The sequence below is a fragment of the Arachis hypogaea genome, chromosome 5, assembly GCF_003086295.3.
Source record: "Arachis hypogaea cultivar Tifrunner chromosome 5, arahy.Tifrunner.gnm2.J5K5, whole genome shotgun sequence".
Classification (NCBI taxonomy): domain Eukaryota; kingdom Viridiplantae; phylum Streptophyta; class Magnoliopsida; order Fabales; family Fabaceae; genus Arachis; species Arachis hypogaea.
The window spans coordinates 41,984,557-41,993,185 of NC_092040.1; positions in this window are offsets into that span (position 1 = coordinate 41,984,557).

Consider the following 8,629-nt stretch of genomic DNA (forward strand, 5'->3'; position numbering starts at 1 on the left):
GGTTAGGAGCTCTATTTACTTTGATGGATTAATAATTATTTGTTCTTCTACTCTTGATTAATGTTTTGATTATTGTTTAAGAATTGATTTCGTTCTTCATCCTAAGAATTAGTGATTATTGGAAAATAACTCTAATTCAACTTGAATTCTATTTGAATCTTGAAAAAGTTATATCATTAGAATTACATCTTGAAATCAATTTCTCACAACTCTCTAGTTATCTGGATTTAACGCGATATGTGACATATAATCATCTTATTTTTTGGCATCTAGGGTTTGTATGGCTCATAAACTAGTTTTGAACTTGACTCTCTATTCGGAATCAAGTGACCAAGGAATTAGCGGTTGATGAAGGTTAGAGGAGACTAAAAAGGTATAAAGAATTAGGGTTTAGTCACATATAGTTTGTCATAAACATAATCTTTGCAAGATCAAGGTAGTTAACATTGAATATTAATTCAAAAATTTAAATATCTCTGACACCTTAACTATCTTTATCATATTATTTTCTTAACCAATTTTAGTTTGTTTTTATTTAATTCTCTATTTTTATGTTATTTGCTATTAAAATCCTAAATTTTGATTATTTGACTAGAATAATCAATTGACTACTATTGCTTGATCCATTAATCCTTGTGAGATCGACCTTCACTCACCTGAGGTATTACTTGGTACAACCTGGTGAACTTGCCAGTTAGTTTGTGGGTTATAAATTCCGAACCACATGCCTCTCCACCACCTTCAGCCTATGTCCCGTGACACATTAATGATCCATCCAAGTGAGTGCTATCAAGGAGATAAGTGGTTTACAATGCTTAAAAGCCTCTACACAAGGAGGAAACGTTGAAAATACCTAACGAAACATAGCACTGTTATTATCACCTTGTGTTACAAGTTGCACCAAGTACCTAAATCACCATAGTTGTTGGAACATATTAAAATATAAGCAACCATATGTAACTGAATGCAATGTAATAAATCTTACCGGATAAGTACATTTGTATTGCGAATAACCACCTAGGAGGTTCGTTGTACACTTCCTTCCAATCTCCATATATCCTGATAATAATTCTCTACTTTGCAAGCCAAACTTTTCTATAAGACGCTTTGTAATCAAAGTGATTCTCAACAAATCCTTGAAGAACTATTATACTAATCATTTGATCTGTTTTGACCATTTTGAATATGTGTTAAGCTACTACCTTCGAGTTCAGCCTTCCATGGTCTAACCTAATGATGTTTGCATGCAAGAATGAGGGTCGTTGTATCTTCTTACCTCCTATTTTTTCTTCTTTGGCGATAAAAAAGGCACATGCTTTATTGACAAACCAACCCAAACTGAGTGCATTGTACAACATACTTTAACTCATCACTCTCTAATATCTTATATTCTATAGCTCTCCTGATATTATACATTTTAATTGCCACAATGACTTCTTTTTTGTTTTCAAATTGTTGTCCAATCTCAAACTCATTCGTTAGATCATCTTTGAGGCCTCCTTGATCCAAAGACCAATCTCAATTCATTGATTCAAGGTTCAACATGAAAAAGTGAACAGGATGATTGTACAGTCTAAAAATAGCAGACTATGTCAGCATGACTTGTGAGACTATGAAGTTGTTTATCTCTTCATCCTCCTCATTTGGTATATCCACAAGTTCATCCTCTACTATTTCACCATTGAACACATGGTTAATTTGAAAAGAATCCATCATTGGATCTCTGATCGCAAAACTATTATGGATTTCAAAATCTGCCAACATCCCATAATTGTAACCTTCAGGATTTGACCCTCCTTCACTTCCCTGAGGTGGCATGTTCAGATCAACCATCAACCTCTTGATATTTGTTCTAGATGGCCCACTTGTGGAGTTTTCATCACCAACTTCTAAAGAAGTCCTCCCACACAGGTCGACCAACAGATGGGCATTTACAAAATGATTGTGCCAACCCGTGATTAGACGTATGTCTTCATTATCATGTATTCTGAAGGTTCTCAATGTCCTAAAGAAGGGGGGTTGAATCTATGGTCTTTTTTAATCTTTTTACACTTTAACTTTGCACCGGATTAAGTCAGTGTTGTTGTTGAGTCTACAATATTGATTATGCAGAAGACAATTTAGTTTTGTCTCTTGACAAATGATTAGTAACAAAGCAAACAAGTTCCTTTTTTATACACTGAGTTGTTGTGATGTCTGTGAGATCAATTAGGCAGGAGATAATTTCATTTTGTCTCATATCAAATGAAAAATAGAAATAGAACAAAGAATAGAAAATTATACAGCCATAGATAGGTTCAACCACCATGTGCAATGTGGCCTACATCCAGATGTGGTGAAATTTTCACTATCTTTTTCAAAGATTACAAACACCAATTTTCAAAGATTCTACTTAGTCCTATCAGGGACAAACCAAACTTCTACCTAAACTTGATTTGGCTAGATTCACTCCTAGACTTTGATCCACTAAGTGCTCACCCAACTTAGTAAGGAAATCCTCTCAAGATCATGAATATAAAATAGAAATAAATACAAAAAAATTGAAATAATTTTTTGATTTTTCTCTATGATTACTCTCTTTGTCCTTTCTTTTAATGGCTTTTACTGATTCCTCTCAAATTTGCCTTTTTTCATTGATTTGAAAACAAAGAAAAATAAAATTGAAGAAAAGAAAATTCAATGTAAAATCATGAAGGAGAAAAAGATGTAGCTCAAAATCTATGAAGAATCAAACAGTGTGCTCATTATACTCGTTTCAATTTTTGGCCGTTTATCCTTTTAAATAAGAGTAAAACTTCCAAAATTTGAGCTTGGTTGAACACCTTTGACTTTGTTCTTCTTTCCTACAATTCAAAGCAGAGATGCAAAGGAGAGATGAGATAACGACAATGATTCATGGTTTGTAGAGTTGGCTTGAATCTTTACCTAGCTGTTTCTCTTTCTATCTTTTTCTTTGACTTCAAAAATATAAACCATTAATCCATTTTTTAGCTCCAAGTTTCAATTGTGACCTTTTATTTGCAACGGAGAAGGGCAACCTCCATTTTCTTTTTTTTAGCAAAAAATGTGTAACAGAAAGAGGGCAGCTTCAACAAGCTAGAGTGGTTGCACAAAAATAAAATTGCTATGCTAGTTTTTCTTCTTTTTCAGCCTTTGATTTGATTTTTGCTTTTGGCACCAGCATTTGACTTTTTCTTCTTTTTTTCTCTTTGATGTTGAGACTTGGTGATCACCTTGTTTATTTTGATGAAACCCTAATTTGAACATAGCTTTTTGTTTGTGAAACTTTTCATCCTTGATTTAAAGTTAGTCACGTAGGTTACAATCCGAAGAGAGAAGAGAGTGTTTAGTTAGAGTGTTAGGCACATTGGATATGGGACAGAGAAGAGAATAAGTGCTGGCTCTTGGGAGTTTTGGACCTGTTTAACATATTTTAATTTTCTGCACACTAAATACATACATCAACCACACTTTTGGGCTTTTAACCTAAAACTATAATGTTAATCATCATCAAATTATTGTTTTTTATTTTTTCAAATTCAACATATTTGATACCTACATCCAACAAAAAAATATATTAGAAGTGATAATGACATATTAAAATAATAATAAAAAGTATCATCTATGTAAAATAAGATAATAATAAAAAATTAAATACACAATGTGAATAACATAATATATTTTTCAAATAAAAGTGTCGTCACCTCCATCGAATATCTATAATGAATTTATCTCACTCTCTTTGTGTGGTATTGACCAATCATGTATACTGCAAAATTTTTTAACGTTATTAGATCCCTCACTTCAGTTGATAAGTATATAAAAGTTAGTTGAATATAACCAAATACAGTAGATCCATCTTGATGAAACACAAAGTTTCATTATAATAAATTGATTACAATGGTATCAAGGACGAAGTTACATACTAAGGTGGGGAGGCTGTGGCTCCAAAAAAATACTTTCTTTATTAAAAAACAAAAAAAGAGTGGTCTTCTAAGTTAAAAATATATGACCTTCCTACTTATTCAGACTTTATGGATTTAGTTTAGACCATGGACTTAATTTGAGCCATGGACTAATTGTAGTTTTAAGTAAAAAAAAAACCCTAATAAATCATTTATTATATGATGTATTTTTAAATTGAATCAAAAATTATAAATATGTTCTTTCTTCTCTCTTTCTTAGTGTTACTCTCTAAGTCTCTAACCAAAAAAATAAAAAATAAAACAATCATTCACTTTTTTTTTTGTCTTTGTAAGTTATTTTTTTATGAATCTTGCTTTAATTAATTCCGTATTAATATGTCCATCTTCTTTTTTTTTTATTTGACTTGTAAATTGTAATTGTTATTTGCTAAGAAGTCATTTTACGGACAGTGGTGACACAACAATGTTTATACTGTAAAAAGATATATAGTCTTTATCATTGAAAAATAAAGAGCAATGAGAGTTTTAAAGGTTATACTATTATCATAATTTTTTTATCAAAATATATTAATGAATATCAATATATATTAAAATTCAAAGTTTGTTATTTTTTAAAAAGTTTAATTGATAACTTTAGCCTTCCACCTTAAGTTTATGTATTTGTTTAGTTTATAGTTTTATAATAGTAATTTTAGTTTTTGAAAAAAAATTGAAGATAATAATTATACAATTATAATGTTAACCTAGCATATATTTTCTTAATTTTTTTCTTATTATTAATTGTTTGTGACATTGATATTATTGATTTGTAAAAAATAAAATTAATTAAATTTTGCTAAGTTGCATAATATTTATCTATGTATATTCTCAATTGTAGAATTTTAGTTGAATTATGGGTAAGATAAAAACAATAGATTCTTTTTTAAAAAGATCGGCAAAAAGAGTGAAAATGTTTCTAATATTGTTACATCAACAACCAACTTCTTCAACACTTGAGGCATCAAACGTCAATACTTTAGATCCTCAACAAGATAGTTCAAAGTCGAAGTGCCCACGACTTAATCTTGAACAAATGGAAGTATGTCATTTGGTAAGAGATACGGGAATTCGACCAATGATTTGAAAGTTTCATCTAAGAGATGAAATTCATCGAGCTTATCTCAAAGCTGGAACGAATCAACCAATACTTGACAATTATCTATTCTCGAGCGATACAAGTTATCGTCGTCGTTTTCAAGCTTTTTGGTTTGAATTATACCCTTCATAGTTAGAGTATTCTATTGAAGATGATGTTGTATATTGTTTACCATGCTACGTATTTGCTAAGAAATCTTCAATCAACACAGGTTCAAATGCCTTCATTGAAAATGGCTTCAAGAATTGGAAGAAGGTAAATAGTGGAAAGGATTTTCCTCTTTTAAATCATATTGACAAATGTCCTAATTCGTTCCATCACAAGGCAACAAAATCATGTGATAATTTGATGAAGCAATCACAACATGTTGATATACTTATGAAACAAAAATATCAGAGAAATTTGAGAATAATCGACATAGATTTAGAGTATCTATTGATTGTATTAGATGGTTGACTTTTCAAGGTTGTGCTTATAGGGGTATGATGAAAGTTTGAGTTCATATAATCGAGGTAACTTTATTGAATTGTTAAAAGTTTTTGGGGTCTTATAATAGTAGTGTTCAAAAACTTGTTTTGGAAAATGCTCCTAGATTTGCTAAATATACTTCAAGCAATGTTCAGAAGAAAATTCTACGTATTCTTGCTACAATGGTGAGAAATTCAATTAAAAAAGATATATATTGGAGATGCCAAGTTTTGTATTATTATTGATGAAACTCGTGATAAATCTAAAAAAGAGCAAATGGCAATTGTTTTGAGATTTGTTGACATAGATGGTTTTGTTCGTGAACGCTTCTTTAATCTTGTACATGTTAGTGACACTAGTGCCTTGACTTTGAAAAAAGAATTAAGTGTTTATGATTTCTATTTATAATCTCTAAATTGAAAACATTCGAGGTCAGGGGTACGATGGTGCTAGCAATATGTGAAGGGAATGAAATGGTTTACAAGCTTTATTTTTTAATGATTTCCGACAAGCGTATTATGTCCATTGTTTTGTTCATAAATTGCAGTTAGCACTGGTGGATGCTTAAAGAAAAGTACTTCAAATTCATGAATTTTTCACACAATTAACTGCTATTGTTAATATTGTTGGTGCATCTTACAAACGACATGATCAACTACAAGAAGTTCAAGAAATTAAAAATACAAAATTGATTGTCAATAATGAGCTAGAAACAAGTCAAGGTGCAAATCAAGTAGGTACTTTGCAAAGAGCTGGAGATACAAGATGGAGTTCTCACTTTTATTCTATTTGTAGCTTTATTAGAATGTTTACAACTATTCATACCATTCTTAATAACACTAGATTCATATTCGCGCGATGCACAGAGTGGTAAATTAATGATAGTATAAAATATATTTTAATAAGTATTATATTGTTTAAAAATTAATTAAAATATACAAATTAATATTAAATTTGATATGTTTTTTATTTAAAATATTTTATAATACAAAATTTTTTTATATTAAAGTTATACAAAGCTACATCTTCATTTGTTGTTTTATTTTTGCATTTGTTTTAATTGACGGACTTAGTCTTTTTATGTGGTGTTTGTCCTTTTTTTTTGTTATTGTTAGACTTGTTTCTTTTTTCATAGATTCTTATGAAAACATATTCTTTCTAAACTGTTAACTTGTATAGATTTTCTATTATCTTTTTTGTTCCATCTTTGTATGTATGTTCTTCATGTGAAGATGTGTCTTAGATTCGACTTTTTCTTCTCCTTAATTTCTTGATTGGTATGTCATCTAGATATGATGATATTAGTGTTGGTGAAGTTAGTTCCTATAATCAATGAAGAATATAAATGAACAACATAAATGATGTTTTGAATAAATAATTTTTTAGTAGTATAACCTATTAGATTTGTTGTAATAGGGGTCGAGTGTCAGTATTTTTTATTGGGACAAATATCTTGGTAACAGTTGAGAGTCTTTTTTAAAGTTAAAATCATTTACTTTGACTTCTAATATAAGTGTGAGATTGTATAAATTCTTCAATTGAGATAGTGCTTTAATGTCATTGGTGACTTGGAGTGTAACTAGATTTAAGACAGTTGTGTCTAATAATTTTTTTTTATCAAATAGCACAAAGGTTATTGTATCACTTTAATTTGCAACCTTTAATTTAATTTTGAATATGTAATAATGATTGAGTTAGTAATTTATAATTTGATGAATAATTTGATGAAATTTAATAGAATTTTTATAATTTGAATTGATGGTTATCAATGGTTAAGAGAAGGGGGTTGAATCTTAACCCCTTTTCGCTGAGTAAATCTTGCTGCCCTTTTAAATTGCTTAAGGAGATATTTTTGTTTTTTGTCTCGTCACTAGTCAAGAGACTTTTTCTTTTTGTCTCGTAACTAATGAGGAGATATTTTTCAATTTTTTTCTCCTACGAACAGAATTAGAATTTGAGTAGAGTAGAAAGAGAGAATCACACCCAGAAGTATCCTGGTTCAGCTGCTAAGTGCAGTGCAGCCTACATCCAGTCTCCATCACAACAATGATGGAATTTTACTATAATCAAATGGATTACAGACAAGGTTCTGAAAACCGAACCGGTCATCGAACCGTTTTGACTACTGGTTCACTGGTTTTCAGGTTCAACCGGTTCGACCGTGGTTGAACCGAAAAAATCATTTTATAATGAAATAATAAATAAAATATACATAAACAATTAAACACACTAAAACTATATGATCTTATCAATTTACAAACTCAAAAATTTTTTTAAACTCTCTTAAAATATATGTTTCCAAGCACTTTTGTCATCATCATCTTCAGCTTTACATTCACCACTCAATTAAAAAATCTACAATCCTAATCCTCTATGATTTCTTTTGGAAAAATAAAATTCCATTCAAGAAGGAAACCACAGCTGTAAGTAATTGAGAATATTTGTGAGACTCAACACCAAGACAAAACAAGTATATAGATAGAGCAGTACCAAACAATCCAATTCTCAATTCCATGAATCATAAATAAAAGGGTGTCTAAATATCCACAGAATCAATCAAATTTAGCATTAAAAAGCATCAGAAACCAAATTTTGCAGTTAAGGAATGAAGTAAAAAATATTAGAAATGAGAGTGGCTTGAACCACTGTCTTCTGCATAAGAGAAATATACTACCATCATCAACAGCACTCCCAAGACCTCAAACAATAGCATCATCTTCATGATTTTCTTGCTCTAAATCAATAACATGGGACATATGCTGTTTGTTAATTTTTTGAAAGCATCAATTTGGTTTAAAATTAAAACACAGCAACAAATAATTACCCTAAACTCTGAAATCAATAAATCTATCAAAAAAAATTCAAAAACAGTATACTCATAAATTAAAAAATAGCAGCAGCAGAGTAACAAACCCATTTTAGCAATAATTTCGACAACAATTGATTTCACATTCAGAAAATTACTAATCAATTTTAGAACAGACACAACAGAGCAATAACAACACAATCCAATACAGTTTCGGTGTTCATCATGTTGAATCACAGTTCAGTTTCAATAATCACTAATCAATAATCACAGTATAGTTTAGCTCCCTCCAAT